Genomic DNA, 23,253 nt, shown 5'->3' with positions numbered 1-23,253 from the left:
GGGAGATGCAGTGCGCACGCACAAGGAAACAAATGACGGGAGGAGGAAGAAAGGGGAATGTGATTATTAATTTGCAGCGCGAAATTAAATAGGTGCGATCATACCACCACTAATGCACCGGATCCTATCAGAACTCCGCAGTTAAGTGTTCTTGGCCGAGATTAGTACTCGGATGGGCGAGCTTAGTACTCGTGTCGCACCAATTTTTTTCAGACGGGTCGTTCGACGTTACGCGCGTCTGGAACTAGGGTCCACTTCTTTATACGCAAATGTGAGTCAAGAAGGAGGGGCATTTTAATCGATATTAGAACGGGAATGAGAGGTGAAGTGTGAACGCACAAGGAAACAAATTACGGGAGGGGGAAGAAAGGAGAAGGAGTGTATGAATTTGCAGCACAAAATTAATCAGGTGCGATCATACCAGCACTAAAGATCCGGATCCCATCAGAACTTCGCAGTTAAGTATGCTTGGGCGAGAGTAGTACTCGGATGGGTGTCCACCTGAGAAGCCCTCGTGTTGCACCTATTTTTTTTCGGATGGGTTGTTCGACGTTACGCGCGAGTGGAATTATAAACCGCTGGTTCATTTGCAAAGGTGAGTCACGGTGCCGGGGCATATTACTTGATATTAGAACGAGAAAGAGAGATGCAGAGTGCACGCACAAGGAAACAAATGACGGGAGAGGGGATGGAAGGAGAAAGAGTGTATGTATTTGCAGTGCAGAATGAAACATGAGGGATCATACCAGCACTATTAAAATTATTTCAAATGCACCCTCCAATTAATTGTTATGATTTTTAAAGTTTGAAGTATCATGAACTATATAATTAATTATTTTATGCCATTTTTAATAAATTTTTAAATTATAATAATTATTTATCATATTATTACTGTCATATTTTAACTTTATATAAATTACGTTAAAGCTAATAGAATCAAAATTTTTACTACGATCTTATTTATAATATCATATTCAAACTCTTTTTTATAGCATCAGCATCCTAAAATATTAAGTAAAATAGATGCTGTAAAGAAAAACATTACGTTATTAAACATTTAAATATTTAGAAACTACAGTTAAGTGTGCTTGGGAGAGAGTAGTACTCGGATGGGTGATCTCCTGGGAAGTCCTCTTGTTGCACTAATTTTTTTTTTCAGACAGGTCGTTCGACGTTACGCGCGACTGGAACTAGAGTCCACTGGTTTATACGCAAATGTGAGTCAAGAAGCAGGGGCATTTTAATCGATATTAGAATGAGAAGGAGAGATGCAGAGTGCACGCACAAGGAAACAAATGACGGGAGGGGGGATGGAGGGAGAAAAAGTGTATGTATTTGCAGCGCAGAATGAAACATGAGCAATCATACCAGCACCAATGCAACGGATTCTGTCAGAACTCCGCAAGTTTAGATTGCTTGGGCGAGAGTAGCACTAGGATGGATGACCTCCTGCGAAGTCCTTATATTTCACCAATTTTCTTAGGAAGTCCTCGTGTTGCACCCATTTTTTTACAGATGATTCTTTCGACGATACGCGCGACTTGAATTATGGTCCTCAGGTTTATTCGCAAATGTGAGTCACGGCACCGTAGCATTTTACTTGATATTAGAACGAGCACGGGAGGTGCAGTGCGCACGCACAAGGAAACAAATGACGGGAGGGGGAAGAAAGGAGAAGGAGTATATGTATTTACAGCGCAAAATTAAACGGGTGCGATCATACCAGCATTAATGCACCGGATCCCATCAGAACTCCGCAGTTAAGTGTGCTTGGGCGAGAGTAGTACTCGGCTGGGTGACCTCCAGGGAAGTCCTCGTGTCACACCAATTTATTTTCAGACGGGTCGTTCGACGTTACGCCCGACTGGAACTAGGGTCCGCTGGTTTATACGCAAATGTGAGTCAAGAATCAGGGGCATTTTAATCGATATTAGAACGAGAAGGAGAGATGCAGAGTGCACGCACAAGGAAACAAATGATGGGAGGGGGGATGGAGGGAGAAAAAGTGTATGTATTTGCAGCGCAGAATGAAACATGAGCAATCATACCAGCACCAATGCAACGGATTCTATCAGAACTCTGCAAGTTAAGGGTGCTTGGGCGAGAGTAGCACTAGGATGGGTGACCTCCTGCGAAGTCCTTATATTTCATCCATTTTCTTAGGAAGTCCTCGTGTTGCACCCATTTTTTTGCAGATGATTCTTTCGACGATACGCGCGACTTGAATTATGGTCCTCAGGTTTATTCGCAAATGTGAGTCACGGCACCGTAGCATTTTACTTGATATTAGAACGAGCACGGGAGGTACAGTGCGCACGCACAAGGAAACAAATGACGGGAGGGGGAAGAAAGGAGAAGGAGTATATGTATTTGCAGCGCAAAATTAAACGGGTGCGATCATACCAGCATTAATGCACCGGATCCCATCAGAACTCCGCAGTTAAGTGTGCTTGGGCGAGAATAGTACTCGGATGGGTGACCTCCAGGGAAGTCCTCGTGTCGCACCAATTTATTTTCAGACGGGTCGTTCGACGTTACGCGCGACTGGAACTAGGGTCAGCTGGTTTATACGCAAATGTGAGTCAAGAAGCAGGGGCATCTTAATCGATATTAGAACGAGAAGGAGAGGTGGAGTGTGAACGCACAAGGAAACAATTGATGGGAGGGGAAGGGAAGGAGAAGGAGTGTATGTATTTTCAGCACGAAATGAAACAGGTGCGATCATAGCAGCACTAATGCAACGGATTCTATCAGAACTCCGTAGGTAAGGGTGCTTGGGCGAGAGTAGTACTAGCATGGGTTACCTCCTGCGAAGTCCTTATATTTCACCCATTTTCTTGTGAAGTCCTCGTGTAACACCCACTTTTTTGTAGATGATTCTTTCAACGTTAAGCGCGACTTGAATTATGGTCCTCAGGTTTATTCGCAAATGTGAGTCACAGCGCTGTAGCATTTTACTTGATATTAGAACAAGAACGGGAGGTGCAGTGCGCACGCACAAGGGAACAAATGACGGGAGGGGGAAGAAAGGGGAATGAGTTTATGTATTTGTAGCCCGAAATTAAACAGGTGCGATCATACCAGCACTAATGCAGCGGATCCCATCATAACTCCGCAGTGAAGTTCTGATGGGATCCAGTGCATTAGTGCTGGTATGATGCCACTTGTTTAATTTTGCACTTCAAATACATACACTCCTTCCATTTTCTTCCTCCTCCCGTCATTTGTTTCCTTGTGCGTGCGCACTGCACCTCCCATACTCGTTCTAATATCAAGTAAAATGCCACGGCACTGTGACTCACATTTGCGAATAAACCTGCGGACCATAAATCAAGTCGCGCGTAACGTCGAAAGAATCATCTGCAAAAAGATGGGTACAACACGAGGACCTCCTAAGAAAATGGGTGAAATATAAGGACTTCGCAGGAGGTCACCCATCCGAGTACTTTTTTCGCCCAAGCACTCTTAACTGCGGAGTTCTGATAGAATCCGTTGCATTAGTGCTGGTATGATCCCTCATGTTTCATTCTGCATTGCAAATACATACACTCTTTCTCCTCCCATCCACCCTCCCGTCATTTGTTCCCTTGTGCGTGCACTCTGCATCTCTCTTTCTCGTTCTAATATCAAGTAATATGCTCCGGCACCGTGACTCACCTTTGCAAATGAACCAGCGGTTTATAATTAAATTCGCGCGTAACGTCGAACAACCCATCCAAAAAAAAAAGGTGCAACAGAGGGCTTCCCAGGTGGTCACCCATCCGAGTACTACTCTTGCCCAAGCACACTTAACTGCAGAGTTGTGATGGGATCCGGGGCTTTAGTGCTGCTATGATCGCACCTCTTTAATTTCGCGCTGCAAATGCATACACTCCTCCTTTCTTCCCCCTCCCGTCATTTGTTTCCCTGTGCGTTCACACTTCACCTCTCATTCTCGTTCTAATATCGATTAAAATGCCCTTCCTTCTTGACTCACATTTGCGTATAAACCAGCGGACCCTAGTTCAAGACACGCGTAACGTCGAATGACCAGTCTGAAAAAAAATTTGTGCGACACGAGGACTTCCGAGGAGGTCAACCATCCGAGTACTAATCTCGCCCAAGCACACTTAACTGCGGAGTTCTGATGGGATCCGGGGCTTTAGTGCTGGTATGATCGCACCTGTTTAGTTTCGCGCTGCAAATACATACACTCCTTCTCTTTTCTTCCCCCTCCCGTCATTTGTTTCCTTGTGCGTGCGCGCTGCACCTCCTGTTCTCGTTCTAATATCAAGTAAAATGATACAGCGCCTTGACTCACATTTGCGAATAAACCTGAGGACCATAATTCAAGTCGCGCGTAACGTCGAAAGAATCATCTACAAAAAAATGGGTGCAACACGAGGACTTCACAAGAAAATGGGTGAAATATAGGGACTTCGCAGGAGGTAACCCATGCTAGTACTACTCTCGCCCAAGCACCCTTACCTACGGAGTTCTGATAGAATCCGTTCCATTAGTGCTGGTATGATCGTACCTGTTTCATTTCGTGCTGAAAATACATACACTCCTTCTCCTTCCCTCCCCCTCCCATCAATTGTTTCCTTGTGCGTTCACACTGCACCTCTCCTTCTCGTTCTAATATCGATTAAAATGCCCCTGCTTCTTGACTCACAATTGCGTATAAACCAGCGGACGCCAGTTCCAGTCGAGCGTAACGTCGAACGACCCGTCTGAAAAAAAATTGGTGCGACACGAGGACTTCCCAGGAGGTCACCCATCCGAGAACTACTCTTGCCCAAACACACTTAACTGCGGAGTTCTGATGGGATCCGGTGCATTAGTGTTGGTATGATCGCACCTGTTTAATGTTGGGCTGCAAATGCATAAATTCCTTGCCCTTTCTTCCCCCTCCCGTCATTTGTTTCCTTATGCGTGCGCACTGCACCTCTCGTTCTCGTTCAAATATCAAGTAAAATGCCACGGCGCCGTGACTCACATTTGCGAATAAATCTGCGGATCATAATTAAAGTCGCGCGTAACGTCGAACGGCACATCTGAAAAAAAAGAAAATGGGTGCAACACGAGAACTTCCCACGAGGTAACCCATCATTGTACTACTTTCACCAAAGCACACTTAACTGCGGAGTTTTGATGGGATCCGGTAAATTTGTGCTTGTATGATCGCACCTGTTTAATTTTGCGCTGCAAATACATAAACTCATTCCCCTTTCTTCCCCCTCCCGTCATTTGTTTCCTTGTGCGTGCGCACTGCACCTCCCGTTCTCGTTCAAATATCAAGTAAAATGCTACGGTGCCGTGACTCACATTTGCGAATAGACCTGAGGACCATAATTCAAGTCGTGCATATCGTCGAAAGAATCATCTGCAAAAAAATGGGTGCAACACGAGGACTTCCTAAGAAAATGGGTAAAATATAAGGACTTCGCAGGAGGTCACCCATCCTAGTGCTACTCTCGCCCAAGCACCCTTAACTTGCGGAGTTCTGATAGAATCCGTTGCATTGGTGCTGATATGATTGCTCATGTTTCATTTTGCGCTGCAAATACATGCACTTTTTCTCCCTCCATCCCCCCTCTTTGTTTCCTTGTGCGTGCACTCTGCATCTCTCCTTCTTGTTCTAATATCGATTAAAATGCCCTGCTTCTTGACTCACATTTGCATATAAACCAGCGGACCCTAGTTCCAGACGTGCGTAACGTCGAAAGACCCGTCTGAAAAAAAAAATTAGTGCGACACGAGGTCTTCCCAGGAGGTCACCTATCTGAGTATTAATCTCGCCCAAGCACACTTCACTGCGGAGTTCTGATGGGATCCGGTACATTAGTGCTGGTATGATCGCACCTGTTTAATTTTGCGCTGCAAATACATAAACTCATTCCCCTTTCTTCCCCCTCCCGTCATTTGTTTCCTTGTGCGTGCGCACTGCACCTCCCGTTCTCGTTCTAATATCAAGTAAAATACTACAGCGCCGTGACTCACATTTGCGAATAAACCTGAGGACCATAATTCAAGTCGCGCGTAATGTCGAAAGAATCATCTGCAAAAAAATGGGTGCAACACGAGGACTGCACAAGAAAATGGGTGAAATATAAGGACTTCGCAGGAGGTAACCCATGCTAGTACTACTCTCGCCCAAGTACCCTTACCTATGGAGTTCTGATAGAATCCGATGCATTAGTGCTGGTATGATTGCGCCTATTTAATTTCATGCTGAAAATACATACACTCCTTCTTCCCTCCGCCCTCCCATCATTTGTTTCCTTGTGCGTTCACACTGCACCTCTCCTTCTCATTCTATTATCGATTAAAATACCACTGATTCTTGATCCACATTTGCGTATAAACCAGCGGACCATAGTTCCAGTCGCGCGTAATGTCGAACGACCCGTCTGAAAAAAAATTGGTGCAACACAAGAACTTCCCAGGAGGTCACCCATCCGAGTACTAATCTCGCCCAAGGACACTTAACTGCAGAGTTCTGATGGGATCCAGTGCAATAGTGCTGGTATGATCGCACCCGTTAAATTTTGCGCTGCAAATAGATAAACTCCTTCTCCTTTCTTCCCCCTCCCGTCATTTGTTTCCTTGTGCGTGCGCACTGCACCTCCCGTGTTCGTTCTAATATCAAGTAAAATACTCAGGTGCCGTGACTCACATTTGCGAATAAACCTGAGGACCATAATTCAACTTGCGCGTAACGTCGAAAGAATCATCTGCAAAAAAATGGTTGCAACACGAGGACTTCACAAGAAAATGGGTGAAATATAAGGACTTCGCAGGAGGTAACCCATGCTAGTACTACTCTCGCCCAAACACCCTTACCATCGGAGTTCTGATAGAATCCGTGGCATTAGTGCTGGTATGATCGCACCTGTTTCATTTCGTGCTGAAAATACATACACTCCTTCTCCTTCCCTCCCCCTCCCATCAAATGTTTCCTTGTGCGTTCACACTGCACCTCTCCTTCTCGTTCTAATATCGATTAAAATGCCCCTGCTTCTTGACTCACATTTGCGTATAAACCAGCGGACAATAGTTCCAGTCGCCCGTAACGTCGAACGACCCGTCTGAAAAAAAATTGGTGCGACACGAGGACTTCCCAGGAGGTCACCCATCCGAGTACTACTCTCGCCCAAGCTAACTTAACTGCGGAGTTCTGATGGAATCCGGTGCATTAGTGCTTGTATGATTGCACCCGTTTAATTTTGCACTGCAAATACATAAACTCCTTCTACTTTCTTTCCCCTCCCGTCATTTGTTTCCTTGTGCGTGCGCACTGCACCTCCCGTGCTCATTCTAATATCAAGTAAAATGCTACGGTGCCGTGACTCACATTTATGAATAAACCTGAGGACCATAATTCAAGTCGCGCGTATCGTCGAAAAAATCATCTGCAAAAAAATGGGTGCAACACGAGAACTTCCTAAGAAAATGGGTGAAATATAAGGACTTCGCAGGAGGTCACTCATCCTAGTACTACTCTCGCCCAAGCATCCTTAACTTGCGGAGTTCTGATAGAATCCGTTGCATTGGTGCTGGTATGATTGCTCATGTTTCATTCTGCGCTTCAAATACATACACTTTTTCTCCCTCCATCCCCCTTCTCGTTATTTGTTTCCTTGTGCGTGCACTCTGCATCTCTCCTTCTCGTTCCAATATCGATTAAAATGCCCCTACTTCTTGATTCACATTTGCGTATAAATCAGTGGACCCTAGTTCCAGTCGCGCGTAACGTCGAACGACCCGTTTAAAACAAAAAATTAGTGCGACATGAGGACTTCACAGGAGGTCACCCATCCGAGTACTACTCCCGCCCAAGCACACTTAACTGCGGAGTTCTGATGGGATCCGGTGCATTAGTGATGGTATGATCGCACCTTATTTTTCACACCGCAAATACATAAACTCCTTCTCCTTTCTTCCCCCTCCCGTCATTTGTTTCCTTGTGCGTGCGCACTGCACCTCTCGTTCTCGTTCAAATATCAAGTAAAATACCACGGCGCCGTGACTCACATTTGCGAATAAATCTGCGGACCATAATTAAAGTCGTGCGTAACGTCGAACGACATATCTGAAGAAAAAAAAATGGGTGCAATACGAGAAACTTCACCAGAAAATGGGTGAAATATAAGGACTTCGCAGGAGGTAACCCATGCTAGTACTACTCTCGCCCAAGCACCCTTACCTACGGAGTTCTGATAGAATCCGTTGCATTAGCGCTAGTATGATCGCACCTGTTTCATTTCGTGCTGAAAATACATACACTCCTTCTCCTTTTCTCCCCCTCCCATCAATTATTTCCTTGTGCGTTCACACTGCACCTCTCCTTCTCGTTCTAATATCGATTAAAATGCCCCTGCTTCTTGACTCACATTTGAGTATAAACCACCGGACCCTAGTTCCAGTCGCGCGTAACGTTGAACGACCCGTCTGAAATTAAATTTGTGCGACACGAAGACTTCCCAGGAGGTCACCCATCCGAGTACTACTCTCGCCCAAGCACACTTAACTGCGGAGTTCTGATGGGATCCAGTGCATTAGTGCTGGTATGATCACACCCGTTTAATTTCGCGCTGAAAATACATAAACTCCTTCTCCTTTCTTCCCCCTCCCGTCATTTGTTTCCTTGTGCGTGCACACTGCACCTCCCGTGCTCGTTCTAATATCAAGTAAAATGCTACGGTGCCGTGACTCACATTTGCGAATAAACCTGAGGACCATAATTCAAGTCGCGCGTATCGTCGAAAGAATCATCTGCAAAAAAATGGGTGCAACACGAGGACTTCCTAAGAAAATGGGTGAAATATAAGGACTTCGCAGGAGGTCACCCATCCTAGAGCTACTCTCGCCCAAGCACCCTTAACTTGCGGAGTTCTGATAGAATCCGTTGCATTGGTGCTGGTATGATTGCTCATGTTTCATTCTGCGCTGCAAATACATACACTTTTTCTCCCTCCATCCCCCTCCCGTCATTTGTTTCCTTGTGCGTGCACTCTGCCTCTCTCCTTCTCATTCTAATATCGATTAAAATACCCGTGCTTCTTGACTCACATTTGCGTATAAACCAGTGGACCATTGTTCCAGTCGCGCATAACGTCGAACGACCCGTCTGAAAAAAAAATTAGTGCGACACGAAGACTTCCCAAGAGGTCACCCATCCGAGTACTACTCTCTCCCAAGAACACTTAACTGCGGAGTTCTGATGGGATCTGGTGCATTAGTGCTGGTATGATCGCACCTGTTTAATTTCGCGCTGCAAATATATAAACTCCTTCTCCTTTTTTCCCCCTCCCGTCATTTGTTTCCTTGTGCGTGCGCACTGCACCTCTCGTTGTCGTTCAAATATCATGTAAAATGCCACGGCGCCGTGACTCACATTTGCGAATAAATCTGCGGACCATAATTAAAGTCGCGCGTAACGTCGAACGGCACATCTGAAAAAAAGAAAATGGGTGCAACACGAGAACTTCCCAGGAGGTAACCCATCATTGTACTACTTTCGCCAAAGCACACTTAACTGCGGAGTTCTTATGAAATCCGGTGCATTTGTGTTGGTGTGACCGCACCTGTTTAATTTCGTGCTGAAAATACATGCACTCCTTCTTCCCTCCCCCCCTCCCATCATTTGTTTCCTTGTGCGTTCACACTGCACCTCTCATTCTCGTTCTAATATCGATTAAAATGCCTCTGATTCTTGACTCACATTTGCGTATAAACCAGCGGACCATAGTTCCAGTCGCGCGTAACGTCGAACGACCCATCTAAAAAAAATTGTTGCGATACGAGGACTTCCCAAGAGGTCATCCATCCGAGTACTACTCTTGCCCAAGCACGCTTAACTGCAGAGTTCTGATGGGATCCAGTGCATTAGTGCTGGTATGATACCACTTGTTTAATTTTGCGCTTCAAATACATACACTCCTTCTCTTTTCTTCCTCCTCTTGTCATTTGTTTCCTTGTGCGTGCGCACTGTACCTCCCATACTCGTTCTAATAACAAGTAAAATGCCACGGTGCCGTGACTCACATTTGTGAATAAACCTGCGGACCATAAATCAAGTCGCGCGTAACGTCGAAAGAATCATCTGCAAAAAGATGGGTGCAACACGAGGACCTCCCAAGAAAATGGGTGAAATATAAGGACTTCGCAGGAGGACACCCATCCGAGTACTTTTCTCGCCCAAGCACCCTTAACTGCGGAGTTTTGATAGAATCCGTTGCATTAGTGCTGGTATGATCCCTCATGTTTCATTCTGCACTGCAAATACATACACTCTTTCTCCTCCCATCCACCATCCCGTCATTTGTTTCCTTGTGTGTGCACTCTGCATCTCTCTTTCTCGTTCTAATATCAAGTAATATGCTCCGGCACCGTGACTCACCTTTGCAAATGAACCAGTGGTTTATAATTCCATTCGCGAGTAACGTCGAACAACCCATCAAAAAAAAAATAGGTGCAACACGAGGGCTTCCCAGGTGGTCACCAATCCGAGTACTACTCTCACCCAAACACACTTAACTGCGGAGTTCTGATGGGATCCGGGGCTTTAGTGCTGCTATGATCGCACCTCTTTAATTTCGCGCTGCAAATACATACACTCCTCCTTTCTTCCCCCTCCCGTCATTTGTTTCCTTGTGCGTTCACACTTCACCTCTCATTCTCGTTCTAATATCGATTAAAATGCCCCTGCTTCTTGATTCACATTTGCGTATAAACCAGCGGACCCTATTTCCAGTCGCGTGTAGCGTCGAACGACCCGTCTGAAAAGAATTTAGTGCGACAAGAGGACTTCCCAGGAGGTCACCAATCCGAGTACTACTCTCGCCCAAGCACACTTAACTGCGGAGTTCTGATGGGATCCGGGGCTTTATTGCTGGTATGATCGCACCTGTTTAATTTCGCGCTGCAAATACATACACTCCTTCTCCTTTCTTCCCCCTCCCGTCATTTGTTTCCATGTGCGTTAACACTTCACCTCTCATTCTCGTTCTAATATCGATTAAAATGCCCCTGCTTATTGACTCACATTTGCGTATAAACCAGCGGACCCTAGTTCTAGACGCGTGTAACGTCGAACGACCCGTCTGAAAAAAAATTGGTGCGACACGAGGACTTCCCAGGAGGTCACCCATCCGAGTACTAATCTCGCCCAAGCACACTTCACTGCGGAGTTCTGATGGGATCCGGTGCATTAGTGCTGGTATGATCACACCTATTTAATTTTGCGCTGTAAATACATAAACTCATTCCCCTTTCTTCACCCTCCCGTCATTTGTTTCCTTGTGCGTGCGCACTGCATCTCCCGTTCTCGTTCTAATATCAAGTAAAATGCTACAGCGCCGTGACTCACATTTGCGAATAAACCTGAGGACCATAATTCAAGTCGTGCGTAACGTCGAAAGAATCATCTGCAAAAAAATGGGTGCAACACGAGGACTTCACAAGAAAATGGGTGAAATATAAGGACTTCGCAAGAGGTAACCCATGCTAGTACTACTCTCGCCCAAGCACCCTTACCTACGGAGTTCTGATAGAATCCGATGCATTAGTGCTGGTATGATCGCACCTGTTTCATTTCTTGCTGAAAATACATACACTCCTTCTCCTTCCTTCCCCCTCCCATCAATTGTTTCCTTGTGCGTTCACACTGCACCTCTCCTTCTCGTTCTAATATCGATTAAAATTCCCCTATTTCTTGACTCACATTTGCGTATAAACCAGCGGACCCTAGTTCCAGTCGCGCGTAACGTCGAACGACCCGTCTGAAAAAAAATTGGTTCGACACGAGGACTTCCCAGGAGGTCACCAATCCGAGTACTACTCTCGCCAAAGCACACTTAACTGCGGAGTTCTGACGGGATCCGGTGCATTAGTGCTGGTATGATCGCACCCGTTTAATTCCGCGCTGCAAATACATAAACTCCTTCTCCTTTCTTCCCCCTCCTGTCATTTGTTTCCTTGTGCGTGCACACTGCACCTCCCGTGCTCCTTCTAATATAAAGTAAAATGCTACGGTGCCGTGACTCACATTTGTGAATAAACCTGAAAACCATAATTCAAGTCGCGCGTATCGTCGAAAGAATCATTTGCAAAAAAATGGGTGGAACACGAGGACTTCCTAAGAAAATGGGTGAAATATAAGGAATTCGCATGAGGTCACCCATTCTAGTGCTACTCTCGCCCAAGCACCCTTAACTTGCGGAGTTCTGATAGAATCCGTTGCATTGGTGCTGGTATGCTTGCTCATGTTTCATTCTGCGCTGCAAATACATACACTTTTTCTCCCTCCATCCCCCCTCCCGTCATTTTTTCCTTGTGCGTGCACTCTGCATCTCTCCTTCTCGTTCTAATATCGATTAAAATGCCTCTGCTTCTTGACTCACATTTGCGTATAAATCAGTGGACCCTAGTTCCAGTCGTGCGTAACGTCGAACGACCCGTCTGAAAAAAAAAAATTAGTGCGACACGAGGACTTCCCAGGAGGTAACCCATGCTAGTACTACTCTCGCCCAAGCACCCTTACCTACGGAGTTCTGATAGAATCCGTCGCATTAGTGTTGGTATGATCACACCTGTTTCATTTTGCGCTGCAAAAACATACACTCCTTCTCTATTCTTCCCCCTCCCGTCATTTGTTTCCTTGTGCGTGCGCACTGCACCTCTCGTTCTCGTTCAAATATCAAGTAAAATGCCACGGCGCCGTGACTCACATTTGCGAATAAACCTGCGGACCATAATTAAAGTCGCGCGTAACGTCGAACGGCACATCTGAAAAAAAGAAAATGGATGCAACATGAGAACTTCCCATGAGGTAAGCCATCATTGTACTACTTTCGTTAAAGCACACTTAACTGCGGAGTTCTGATGGGATCCGGTGCATTTGTGCTGGTGTGACTGCACCTGTTTAATTTCGTGCTGAAAATACATACACTCCTTCTTCCCTCTCCCCCTCCCATCATTTGTTTCCTTGTGCGTTCACACTGCACCTCTCCTTCTCGTTTTAATATCGATTAAAATACCCCTGCTTCTTGACTCACATTTGCGTATAAACCAGCGGACCCTAGTTCCAGTCGCGCGTAACGTCGAACGACCCGTCTGAAAAAAAAATTGGTGCGACACGAGGACTTCCCAGGAGGTCACCCATCCGAGTACTACTCTCGCCCAAGCACACTTAACTGCGGAGTTCTGAGAGGATCCGGTGCATTAGTGCTGGTATGATCGCACTCGTTTAATTCCGCGCTGCAAATACATAAACTCCTTCTCCTTTCTTCCCCCTCCCGTCATTTGTTTCCTTGTGCGTGCGCACTGCACCTCCCGTGCTCGTTCTAATATCAAGTAAAATGCTACGGTGCCATGACTCACATTTGCGAATAAACCTGAGGACCATAATTCAAGTCGCGCGTATCGTCGAAAGAATCATCTGCAAAAAAATGGGTGCAACACGAGGACATCCTAAGAAAATGGGTGAAATATAAGGACTTCGCAGGAAGTCACCCATCCTAGTGCTACTCTCGCCCAAGCACCTTTAACTTGCGGAGTTCTGATAAAATCCGTTGCATTGGTGCTGGTATGATTGCTCATGTTTCATTCTGCGCTGCGAATACATATACCTTTTCTACCTCCATCCCCCGTCCCGTCATTTGTTTCCTTGTGCGTGCACTCTGCATCTCTCTTTCTCGTTCTAATATCGATTAAAATGCTCCTGCTTCTTGACTCACATTTGCGTATAAACCAGTGGACCCTTGTTCCAGTCGCGCGTAACATCGAACGACCCGTCTGAAAAAAAAATTAGTGCGACACGAGGACTTCCCAAGAGGTAACCCATTCGAGTACTACTCTCGCCCAAGCACACTTAACTGCGGAGTTCTGATGGAATCGGGTGCATTAGTGCTGGTATGATCGAACCTGTTTAATTTCGCGCTGCAAATACATAAACTCCTTCTCCTTTATTCCCCCTCCCGTCATTTATTTCCTTGTGCGTGCGCACTGCACATCTCGTTCTCGCTCAAATATCAAGTAAAATGCCACGGCGCCGTGACTCACTTTTGCGAATAAATCTGCGGACCATAATTAAAGTCGCGCGTAAGATCGAACGGCACATCTGAAAAAAAGAAAATGGGTGCAACACGAGAACTTCCCAGGAGGTAACCCATCATTGTACTACTTTCGCCAAAGCACACTTAACTGTGGAGTTCTGATGGGATCCGGTGCATTTGTGCTGGTGTGACCGCACCTGTTTAATTTCGTGCTGAAAATACATACATTCCTTCTTCCCTCCCCCCCTCCCATCATTTGTTTCCTTGTGCGTTCAAACTGCACCTCTCCTTCTCGTTCTAATATCGATTAAAATGCCCCTGCTTCTTGACTCACATTTGCGTATAAACCAGTGGACCCTAGTTCTAGTCCCGCGTAACGTCGAACGACCCGTCTGAAAAAAAATTGGTGCGACACGAGGACTTCCCAGGAGGTCACCCATCCGAGTACTTCTCTCGCCCAATCACACTTAACTGCGGAGTTCTGATGGGATCCGGGGCTTTAGTGTTGGTATGATCGCACCTGTTTAATTTTGCGTTGCAAATACATACACTGCTTCTCCTTTCTTCCCCCTCCCGTCATTTGTTTCCATGTGCGTTAACACTTCACCTCTCATTCTCGTTCTAATATCGATTAAAATGCCCCTGCTTATTGACTCACATTTGCGTATAAACCAGTGGACCCTTGTTCCAGTCGCGCGTAACATCGAACGACTCGTCTGAAAAAAAAATTAGTGCGACACGAGGACTTCCCAAGAGGTAACCCATTCGAGTACTACTCTCGCCCAAGCACACTTAACTGCGGAGTTCTGATGGAATCGGGTGCATTAGTGCTGGTATGATCGAACCTGTTTAATTTCGCGCTGCAAATACATAAACTCCTTCTCCTTTATTCCCCCTCCCGTCATTTATTTCCTTGTGCGTGCGCACTACACATCTCGTTCTCGCTCAAATATCAAGTAAAATGCCACGGCGACGTGACTCACATTTGCGAATAAATCTGCGGAACATAATTAAAGTCGCGCGTAACGTCGAGCAGCACATCTGAAAAAAAGAAAATGGGTGCAACACGAGAACTTCCCAGGAGGTAAGACATCATTGTACTACTTTCGCCAAAGCACACTTAACTGCGGAGCTCTGATGGGATCCGGTGCATTTGTGCTGGTGTGACCGCACCTGTTTAATTTCGTGCTGAAAATACATTCACTCTTTCTTCCCTCCCCCCCTCCCATCATTTGTTTCCTTGTGCGTTCACACTGCACCTCTCATTCTCGTTCTAATATCAATTAAAATGCTCCGGATTCTTGACTCACATTTGCGTATAAACCAGCGGACCATAGTTCCAGTCGCACGTAACGTCTAATGACCCGTCTGAAAAAAAATTGGTGCGACAAGAGGACTTCCCAGGTGGTTACCCATCCGAGTACTACTCTCGCCCAAGCACACTTAACTGCAGAGTTCTGATGGGATCCAATGTATTAGTGCTGGTATGATCGCACTCGTTTAATTCCGCACTGCAAATACATAAACTCCTTCTCCTTTCTTCCCCCTCCCGTCATTTGTTTCCTTGTGCGTGCGCACTGCACCTCCCGTACTCGTTCTAATATCAAGTAAAATGCCACGGCACTGTGACTCACATTTGCGAATAAACCTACGGACCATAAATCAAGTCACGCGTATCGTCGAAAGAATCATCTGTAAAAAAATAGGTACAACACGACGACTTCCTAAGAAAATGGGTGAAATATAAGGACTTCGCAGGAGGTAACCCATGCTAGTACTACTCTCGCCCAAGCACCCTTACCTACGGAGTTCTGATAGAATCCGTTGCATTAGTGCTGGTATGATCCCTCATGTTTCATTCTGCACTGCAAATACATACACTCTTTCTCCTTTCATCCCCCCTCCCGTCATTTGTTTCCTTGTGCGTGCACTCTGCATCTCTCTTTCTCGATCTAATATCAAGTAATATGCCCCGGCACCGTTACTCACCTTTGCAAATGAACTAGCGGTTTATAATTCCATTCGCGCGTAACGTCGAACAACCCATCCGAAAAAAAATTAATGCAACACGAGGGCTTCCCAAGTGGTCACCCATCCGAGTACTACTCTCGCCCAAGCACACTTAACTGCGGAGTTCTGATGAGATCCGGAGCTTTAGTGCAGGTATGATCGCACCTGTTTAATTTCACGCTGCAAATACATACACTCCTTCTCCTTTCTTCCACCTCCCATCAATTGTTTCCTTGTGCGTTCACACTGCACCTCTCCTTCTCGTTCTAATATCGATTAAATTGCCCCTGCTTCTTGACTCACATTTGCCTATAAACCAGCGGACCCCAGTTCCAGTCGCGCGTAACGTCGAACGACCCGTCTGAAAAAAAATTGGTGCGACACGAGGACTTCCCAGGAGGTCACCCATCTGAGTACTAATCTCGCCCAAGCACACATAACTGCGGAGTTCTGATGGGATCCGGTGCATCAGTGCTGGTATGATCCCACCTGTTTAATTTCGCGCTGCAAATACATAAACTCATTCCCCTTTCTTCCCCCTCGCGTCATTTGTTTCCTTGTGCGTGCGCACTGCACCTCCCGTTCTCGTCCTAATATCAAGTAAAATGCTACAGCACCGTGACTCATATTTGCGAATAAACCTGAGGACCATAATTCAAGTCGAGCGTAACGTCGAAAGAATCATCTGCAAAAAAATGGGTGCAACACGAGGACTTCACAAGAAAATGGGTGAAATATAAGGACTTCGCAGGAGGTAACCCATGCTAGTACTACTCTCGCCAAAGCACCCTTACCTACGGAGTTCTGATAGAATCCGTTGCATTTGTGCTGGTTTGATCGCACCTGTTTCATTTCGTGCTGAAAATACATACACTCCTTCTCCTTCCCTCCTTCTCCCATCAATTGTTTCCTTGTGCGTTCACACTGCACATCTCCATCTCGTTCTAATATCGATTAAAATGCCCCTGCTTCTTGACTCACATTTGCGTATAAACCAGCAGACCATTGTTCCAGTCGTGCGTAACGTCGAACGACCCGTCTGAAAAAAAATTGTTGCGACACGAGGACTTCCCAAGAGGTCACCCATCCGAGTACTACTCTCGCCCAAGCACACTTAACTGAAGGGTTCTGATGGGATCCAGTGCATTAGCACTTGTATGATGCCACTTGTTTAATTTTGCGCTTCAAATACATATACTCCTTATCTTTTCTTCCTCCTCCCGTCATTTATTTCCTTGTGCGTGCGCACTGCACCTCCAGTTCTCGTTCTAATATCAAGTAAAATGTCACGGCGCCGTGACTCACATTTGCGAATAAACCTGCGGACCATAAATCAAGTCGCGCGTAACATCGAAAGAATCATCTGCAAAAAGATGGGTGCAACGCGAGGACCTCCCAAGAAAATGGGTGAAATATAAGGACTTCGCAGGAGGTCACCCATCCTAGTGCTACTCTCGCCCAAGCACCCTTAACTTGCGGAGTTCTGATAGAATCCGTTGCATTGGTGCTGGTATGATTGCTCATGTTTCATTCTGCGCTGTAAATACATACACTTTTTCTGCCTCCATCCCCCCTCCCGTTATTTTTTTCCTTGTGCGTGCACTCTGCATCTCTCATTCTCGTTCTAATATCGATTAAAATGCTCCTGCTTCTTGACTCACATTTGCGTATAAACCAGTGGACCCTAGTTCCAGTCGCGCGTAACGTCGAACGACCCGTCTGAAAAAAAAAATTAGTGCAACACTAGGAATTCCCAGGAGGTCACACATCCGAGTACTACTCTCGCCCAAGCACACTTAACTGCAGAGTTCTGATGGGATCCGGTGCATTAGTGCTGGTATGATCACACCTGTTTAATTTTGCGCTTCAAATACATAAACTCCTTCTCCTTTTTTCCCCCTCCCGTCATTTGTTTCCTTGTGCGTGCGCACTGCACCTCTCATTCTCGTTTAAATATCAAGTAAAATACCACAGCGCCGTGACTCACATTTGCGAATAAATCTGCGAACCATAATTAAAGTCGCGCGTAACGTCGAACGGTACATCTGAAAAAAAGAAAATGGGTGCAACACGAGAACTTCCCTGGAGGTAATCCATCATTGTACTACTTTCACCAAAGCACACTTAACTGCGGAGTTCTGATGGGATCCGGTGCATTTGTGCTTGTGTGACCACACGTGTTTAATTTTGTGCCGAAAATACATACACTCCTTCTTCCCTCCCCCCCTCCCATCATTTGTTTCCTTGTGCGTTCACACTGCACCTCTCCTTCTCGTTCTAATATCGATTAACCCTGATTCTTGACTCACATTTGCGTATAAACCAGCGGACCATAGTTCCAGTCGCGCGTAACGTCGAACGACCCATCTAAAAAAAATTGTTGCGATATGAGGACTTCCCAAGAGGTCACCCATCCGAGTACTACTCTCGCCCAAGCACACTTAGCTACAGAGTTCTGATGGGATCCAGTGCATCAGTGCTGGTATGATGCCACTTGTTTAGTTTTGCGCATCAAATACTTACACTCCTTCTCTTTTCTGCCTCCTCCCGTCATTTGTTTCCTTGTGCGTGCGCACTGCACCTCCCGTACTCGTTCTAATATCAAGTAAAATGCCACGGCGCCGTGACTCACATTTGCGAATAAACCTGCGGACCATTAATCAAGTCGCGCGTAAAATCGAAAGAATCATCTGTAAAAAGATGGGTGCAACACGAGGACCTCCGAAGAAAATGGGAGCAACACGAGAACTTCCCAAGTGGTCACCCATCTGAGTACTACTCTCACCCAAACACACTTAACTGCGGAGTTATGATGGGATCGGTTGCATTAGTGCTGGTATGATCACACCTGTTTCATTCTGCACTACAAATACATAAACTCCTTCTCCTCCCTTCCCCCCTCCCGTCATTTGTTTCCTTGTGCGTGAACTCTGCATCTCTCTTTCTCGTTCTAATATCAAGTAATATGCCCTGGGACCGTGACTCACCGTTGCAAATGAACCAGCGGTTTATAATTCCATTCGCGCGTAACGTCGAACAACCCATCCGAAAAAAATAGGTGCAACACGAGGGCATCCCAAGTTGTCACCCATCCGAGTAATACTCTCGCCCAAGCACACTTAACTGTGGAATTCTGATGGGATCCGGGGCTTTAGTGCTGGTATGATCGCACCTGTTTAATTTCGCGCTGCAAATACATACACTCCTTCTCCTTTCTTCCCCCTCCGGTCATTTGTTTCCTTGTGCGTTCACACTTCACCTCTCATTCTCGTTCTAATATCGATTAAAATGCCCCTGCTTCTTGACTCACATTTGCGTATAAACCAGTGGACCCTAGTTCCAGACGCGCGTAACGTCGAACGACCCGTCTGAAAAAAAATTGGTGCGACACGAGGACTTCCCAAGAGGTCACCCATCCGAGTACTACTCTCGCCCAAGCACACTTAACTACGTAGTTCTGATGGGATCTGGTGCATTACTGCTGGAATGATTGCACCTCTTTAATTTCCCGCTGCAAATACATAAACTCATTCCCCTTTCGTCCCCCTCTGGTCATTTGTTTCCTTGTGCGTGCGCACTGCAGCTCCCGTTCTCGTTCTAATATCAAGTAAAATGTTACAGCGCCGTGACTCACATTTGCGAATAAACCTGAGGACCATAATTCAAGTCGCGCGTAACGTCAAAAGAATCATCTGCAAAAAATCGGTGCAACACGAGGAGTTCCTAAGAAAATGGGTGAAATATAAGGAATTCGCAGGAGGTCACCCATCCTAGTGCTACTCTCGCCCAAGCACCCTTAACTTTCGGAGTTCTGATAGAATCCGTTGCATTGGTGCTGGTATGATTGCTCATGTTTCATTCTGCACTGTAAATACATAAACTTTTTCTTCCTCCATCCCCCGTCCCGTCATTTGTTTCCTTGTGCGTGCACTCTGCATCTCTCCTTCTCGTTCTAATATCGATTAAAATGCCCCTGCTTCTTGACTCACATTTGCGTATAAACCAGTGGACCCTAGTTACAGTCGCGCGTAACGTCGAACAACCCGTCTGAAAAAAAAAATTAGTGCGACACGAGGACTTCCCAAGAGGTCACCCATCCAAGTACTACTCTCGCCCAAGCACACTTAACTGTGGAGTTCTGATGGGATCCGGTGCATTAGTGCTGGTTTGATCGCACCCGTTTAAGTTCGCGCTGCAAATAGATAAACTACTTCTCCGTTCTTCCCCCTCCCGTCATTTGTTTCCTTGTGCGTGCGCACTGCACCTCTCGTTCTCGTTCAAATATCAAGTAAAATACCACAGCGCCGTGACTCACATTTGCGAATAAATCTGCGGACCATAATTAAAGTCGCGCGTAACGTCGAACGGCACATCTGAAAAAAAGAAAATGGGTGCAACAAGAGAACTTCCCAGGAGGTAACCCATCATTGTACTACTTTCGTCAAAGCACACTTAACTGCGGAGTTCTGATGGGATCCGGTGCATTTGTGCTGGTGTGACCGCACCTGTTTAATTTCGGGCTGAAAATACATACATTCCTTCTTCCCTCCCCCCCTCCCATCATTTGTTTCCTTGTGCATTCACATTGCACCTCTCCTTCTCGTTCTAATATCGATTAAAATGGCCCAAATTCTTGACTCACATTTGCGTATAAACGAGCGGATTATAGTTCCAGTCGCACGTAACGTCGAACAACCCGTCTGAAAAAAACAATTAGTGCGACACGAGGACTTCCCAGGAGGTCACCCATCCAAGTACTACTCTCGCCCAAGCAAACTTAACTGTGGAGTTCTGATGGGATCCGATGCATTAGTGCTGGTTTGATCGCACTCGTTTAATTTTGCACTGCAAATACACAAACTCCTTCTCCTTTCTTCCCCCTCCCGTCATTTGTTTCCTTGTGCGTGCGCACTGCACCTCTAATTCTCGTTTAAATATCAAGTAAAATACCACAGCGCCGTGACTCACATTTGCGAATAAATCTACAGACCATAATTAAAGTCGCGCGTAACGTCGAACGGTACATCTGAAAAAAAGAAAATGGGTGCAACACGAGAACTTCCCTGGAGGTAATCCATCATTGTACTACTTTCACCAAAGCACACTTAACTGCGGAGTTCTGATGGGATCCGGTGCATTTGTGCTGGTGTGACCGCACCTGTTTAATTTCGTGCTGAAAATATATACACTCCTTCTTCCCTCCCCCCCTCCCATCATTTGTTTCCTTGTGCGTTCACACTGCACCTCTCCTTCTCGTTCTAATATCGATTAAGGAGTGTATGTATAATTCCATTCGCGTGTAACGTCAAACAACCCATCCGAAAAAAAATAGGTGCAACACGAGGGCTTCCCAAGTGGTCACCCATCCGAGTACTACTCTCGCCCAAGCACACTTAACTGCGGAGCTCTGATGGGATGCCGAGCTTTAGTGCTGGTATGATCGCACCTGTTTAATTTCGCGTTGCAAATACATACACTCCTCCTTTCTTCCCCCTCCCATCATTTGTTTCCTTGTGCGTTCACACTTCACCTCTCATTCTCGTTCTAATATCGATTAAAATGCCCCTGCTTCTTGACTCACATTTGCGTATAAACCAGCAGACCCTAGTTCCAGACGCGCGTAACGTCGAACGACCCGTCTGAAAAAAAATTGGTGCGACACGAGGACTTCCCAGGAGGTCACCCATCCGAGTACTAATCTCGTCCAAGCACACTTCACTGCGGAGTTCTGAGGGGATCCGGTGCACTAGTGCTGGTATGATCGCACCTTTTTAATTTTGGACTGCAAATACATAAACTCATTCCCCTTTCTTCCCCCTCCCGTCATTTCTTTCCTTGTGCGTGCGCACTGCACCTTCCGTTCTCCTTCTAATATCAAGTAAAATGCTACGGTGCCGTGACTCACATTTGCGAATAAACCTGAGGACCATAATTCAAGTCGCGCGTATCGTCGAAAGAATCATCTGAAAAAAATGGGTGCAACACGAGAACTTCCTAAGAAAATGGGTGAAATATAAGGACTTCGCAGGAGGTCACCCATCCTAGTGCTACTCTCGCCCAAGCGTCCTTAACTTGCGGAGTTCTGATAGAATCTGTTACATTGGTGTTGGTATGATTGCTCATGTTTCATTCTGCGCTTCAAATACATACATTTTTTCTCCCTCCATCCCCCCTCCCGTCATTTGTTTCCTTGTGCGTGCACTCTCCATCTCTCTTTCTCGTTCTAATATTAATTAAAATGCCCCTGCTTCTTGACTCACATTTGCGTATAAACCAGTGGACCATAGTTCCAGTCGCGCGTAACGTCGAACGACCCGTCTGTAAAAAAATTGGTGCGACACGAGGACTTCCCATGAGGTCACCCATCCGAGTACTACTCTCGCCCAAGCACGCTTTACTGCAGAGTTCTGATGGGATCCAGTGCATTAGTGTTGGTATGATGCCACTTGTTTAATTTTGCGCTTTAAATACATACACTCCTTCCCTTTTCTTCATCCTCCCGTCATTTGTTTCCATGTGCGTGCGCACTGCACCTCCCGTACTCGTTCTAATATCAAGTAAAATGCCACGGCGCCGTGACTCACATTTGCGACTAAACCTGCGGACCATAAATTAAGTCGCGCGTAACGTCCAAAGAATCATCTGCAAAAAGATGGGTGCAACACGAGTACCTCCCAAGAAAATGGGTGAAATATAAGGACTTCGCAGGAGGTCACCCATCCGAGTACTTTTCTCGCCCAAGCACCCTTCACTGCGGAGTTCTGATAGAATCCGTTGCATTAGTGCTGGTATGATCCCTCATGTTTCATTCTGCACTGCAAATACATACACTCTTTCTCCTCCCATCCCCCCTCCCGTCATTTGTTTCCTTGTGCCTGCACTCTGCATCTCTCTTTCTCGTTCTAATATCAAGTAATATGCCCCGGCACCGTGACTCACCTTTGTAAATTAACCAGCGGTTTATAATTCCATTCGCGCGTAACGTCGAACAACCCATCCGAGAAAAAAAAGGTGCAACACGAGGGCTTCCCAAGTGGTCACCCATCCGAGTACAACTCTCGCCCAAGCACACCTAACTGCGGAGTTCTGATGGGATCCGGGGCTTTAGTGCTGGTATGATCGCACCTGTTTAATTTCGTGCTGCAAATACATACACTCCTTCTCCTTTCTTCCCCCTCCGTCATTTGTTTCCTTGTGCGTTCAC

At 46.1% G+C, this 23,253-nt stretch overlaps 3 non-coding genes and 40 pseudogenes across 3 annotated transcripts; 3 read left to right on the top strand and 40 right to left on the bottom strand.

The window, feature by feature from the left end:
- Positions 1 to 407: 407 nt before the first annotated feature.
- LOC148240723 (5S ribosomal RNA) lies at positions 408 to 526 on the top strand (annotated as a pseudogene).
- Positions 527 to 1,709: 1,183 nt separating this feature from the next.
- On the top strand, positions 1,710 to 1,828 carry LOC148240722 (5S ribosomal RNA; annotated as a pseudogene).
- Positions 1,829 to 2,389: 561 nt separating this feature from the next.
- LOC148240721 (5S ribosomal RNA) lies at positions 2,390 to 2,508 on the top strand. The gene has a single exon (XR_015814692.1). It is a non-coding gene; the product is annotated as a 5S ribosomal RNA (ribosomal RNA).
- Positions 2,509 to 3,725: 1,217 nt separating this feature from the next.
- LOC148240720 (5S ribosomal RNA) lies at positions 3,726 to 3,843 on the bottom strand (annotated as a pseudogene).
- A 202-nt stretch (positions 3,844 to 4,045) lies between these two features.
- Positions 4,046 to 4,164, bottom strand: LOC148240719 (5S ribosomal RNA; annotated as a pseudogene).
- A 559-nt stretch (positions 4,165 to 4,723) lies between these two features.
- LOC148240718 (5S ribosomal RNA) lies at positions 4,724 to 4,842 on the bottom strand (annotated as a pseudogene).
- A 210-nt stretch (positions 4,843 to 5,052) lies between these two features.
- LOC148240717 (5S ribosomal RNA) lies at positions 5,053 to 5,171 on the bottom strand (annotated as a pseudogene).
- A 556-nt stretch (positions 5,172 to 5,727) lies between these two features.
- LOC148240716 (5S ribosomal RNA) lies at positions 5,728 to 5,846 on the bottom strand (annotated as a pseudogene).
- Positions 5,847 to 6,403: 557 nt separating this feature from the next.
- On the bottom strand, positions 6,404 to 6,522 carry LOC148240715 (5S ribosomal RNA; annotated as a pseudogene).
- Positions 6,523 to 7,081: 559 nt separating this feature from the next.
- Positions 7,082 to 7,200, bottom strand: LOC148240714 (5S ribosomal RNA; annotated as a pseudogene).
- A 563-nt stretch (positions 7,201 to 7,763) lies between these two features.
- On the bottom strand, positions 7,764 to 7,882 carry LOC148240713 (5S ribosomal RNA; annotated as a pseudogene).
- A 562-nt stretch (positions 7,883 to 8,444) lies between these two features.
- On the bottom strand, positions 8,445 to 8,563 carry LOC148240712 (5S ribosomal RNA; annotated as a pseudogene).
- A 561-nt stretch (positions 8,564 to 9,124) lies between these two features.
- Positions 9,125 to 9,243, bottom strand: LOC148240711 (5S ribosomal RNA; annotated as a pseudogene).
- Positions 9,244 to 9,452: 209 nt separating this feature from the next.
- LOC148240710 (5S ribosomal RNA) lies at positions 9,453 to 9,571 on the bottom strand (annotated as a pseudogene).
- A 203-nt stretch (positions 9,572 to 9,774) lies between these two features.
- Positions 9,775 to 9,892, bottom strand: LOC148240709 (5S ribosomal RNA; annotated as a pseudogene).
- Positions 9,893 to 10,453: 561 nt separating this feature from the next.
- Positions 10,454 to 10,572, bottom strand: LOC148240708 (5S ribosomal RNA; annotated as a pseudogene).
- Positions 10,573 to 10,774: 202 nt separating this feature from the next.
- Positions 10,775 to 10,893, bottom strand: LOC148240707 (5S ribosomal RNA; annotated as a pseudogene).
- A 205-nt stretch (positions 10,894 to 11,098) lies between these two features.
- Positions 11,099 to 11,217, bottom strand: LOC148240706 (5S ribosomal RNA). Its single transcript, XR_015814386.1, has one exon. It is a non-coding gene; the product is annotated as a 5S ribosomal RNA (ribosomal RNA).
- A 559-nt stretch (positions 11,218 to 11,776) lies between these two features.
- Positions 11,777 to 11,895, bottom strand: LOC148240705 (5S ribosomal RNA; annotated as a pseudogene).
- A 563-nt stretch (positions 11,896 to 12,458) lies between these two features.
- On the bottom strand, positions 12,459 to 12,577 carry LOC148240704 (5S ribosomal RNA; annotated as a pseudogene).
- Positions 12,578 to 13,110: 533 nt separating this feature from the next.
- LOC148240703 (5S ribosomal RNA) lies at positions 13,111 to 13,229 on the bottom strand (annotated as a pseudogene).
- Positions 13,230 to 13,791: 562 nt separating this feature from the next.
- Positions 13,792 to 13,910, bottom strand: LOC148240702 (5S ribosomal RNA; annotated as a pseudogene).
- Positions 13,911 to 14,119: 209 nt separating this feature from the next.
- On the bottom strand, positions 14,120 to 14,238 carry LOC148240701 (5S ribosomal RNA; annotated as a pseudogene).
- Positions 14,239 to 14,442: 204 nt separating this feature from the next.
- LOC148240700 (5S ribosomal RNA) lies at positions 14,443 to 14,561 on the bottom strand. Its single transcript, XR_015815516.1, has one exon. It is a non-coding gene; the product is annotated as a 5S ribosomal RNA (ribosomal RNA).
- A 206-nt stretch (positions 14,562 to 14,767) lies between these two features.
- Positions 14,768 to 14,886, bottom strand: LOC148240699 (5S ribosomal RNA; annotated as a pseudogene).
- Positions 14,887 to 15,095: 209 nt separating this feature from the next.
- LOC148240698 (5S ribosomal RNA) lies at positions 15,096 to 15,214 on the bottom strand (annotated as a pseudogene).
- A 204-nt stretch (positions 15,215 to 15,418) lies between these two features.
- On the bottom strand, positions 15,419 to 15,537 carry LOC148240697 (5S ribosomal RNA; annotated as a pseudogene).
- A 560-nt stretch (positions 15,538 to 16,097) lies between these two features.
- On the bottom strand, positions 16,098 to 16,216 carry LOC148240696 (5S ribosomal RNA; annotated as a pseudogene).
- A 205-nt stretch (positions 16,217 to 16,421) lies between these two features.
- Positions 16,422 to 16,540, bottom strand: LOC148240695 (5S ribosomal RNA; annotated as a pseudogene).
- Positions 16,541 to 17,781: 1,241 nt separating this feature from the next.
- LOC148240694 (5S ribosomal RNA) lies at positions 17,782 to 17,900 on the bottom strand (annotated as a pseudogene).
- Positions 17,901 to 18,109: 209 nt separating this feature from the next.
- LOC148240693 (5S ribosomal RNA) lies at positions 18,110 to 18,228 on the bottom strand (annotated as a pseudogene).
- A 198-nt stretch (positions 18,229 to 18,426) lies between these two features.
- LOC148240692 (5S ribosomal RNA) lies at positions 18,427 to 18,544 on the bottom strand (annotated as a pseudogene).
- A 236-nt stretch (positions 18,545 to 18,780) lies between these two features.
- Positions 18,781 to 18,899, bottom strand: LOC148240691 (5S ribosomal RNA; annotated as a pseudogene).
- Positions 18,900 to 19,104: 205 nt separating this feature from the next.
- LOC148240690 (5S ribosomal RNA) lies at positions 19,105 to 19,223 on the bottom strand (annotated as a pseudogene).
- A 205-nt stretch (positions 19,224 to 19,428) lies between these two features.
- LOC148240689 (5S ribosomal RNA) lies at positions 19,429 to 19,547 on the bottom strand (annotated as a pseudogene).
- Positions 19,548 to 20,109: 562 nt separating this feature from the next.
- Positions 20,110 to 20,228, bottom strand: LOC148240688 (5S ribosomal RNA; annotated as a pseudogene).
- Positions 20,229 to 20,437: 209 nt separating this feature from the next.
- Positions 20,438 to 20,556, bottom strand: LOC148240687 (5S ribosomal RNA; annotated as a pseudogene).
- Positions 20,557 to 20,762: 206 nt separating this feature from the next.
- Positions 20,763 to 20,881, bottom strand: LOC148240686 (5S ribosomal RNA; annotated as a pseudogene).
- A 209-nt stretch (positions 20,882 to 21,090) lies between these two features.
- LOC148240685 (5S ribosomal RNA) lies at positions 21,091 to 21,209 on the bottom strand (annotated as a pseudogene).
- Positions 21,210 to 21,378: 169 nt separating this feature from the next.
- On the bottom strand, positions 21,379 to 21,497 carry LOC148240684 (5S ribosomal RNA; annotated as a pseudogene).
- A 202-nt stretch (positions 21,498 to 21,699) lies between these two features.
- Positions 21,700 to 21,818, bottom strand: LOC148240683 (5S ribosomal RNA; annotated as a pseudogene).
- Positions 21,819 to 22,378: 560 nt separating this feature from the next.
- On the bottom strand, positions 22,379 to 22,497 carry LOC148240682 (5S ribosomal RNA; annotated as a pseudogene).
- Positions 22,498 to 23,057: 560 nt separating this feature from the next.
- Positions 23,058 to 23,176, bottom strand: LOC148240681 (5S ribosomal RNA; annotated as a pseudogene).
- Between the last annotated feature and the right edge of the window lie 77 nt (positions 23,177 to 23,253).

The sequence above is a fragment of the Carica papaya genome, chromosome 8 (genome assembly GCF_054855325.1).
Source record: "Carica papaya isolate Zhongbai chromosome 8, ASM5485532v1, whole genome shotgun sequence".
Lineage (NCBI taxonomy): Eukaryota > Viridiplantae > Streptophyta > Magnoliopsida > Brassicales > Caricaceae > Carica > Carica papaya.
This window is presented reverse-complemented; position numbering and strand designations above follow the sequence as displayed.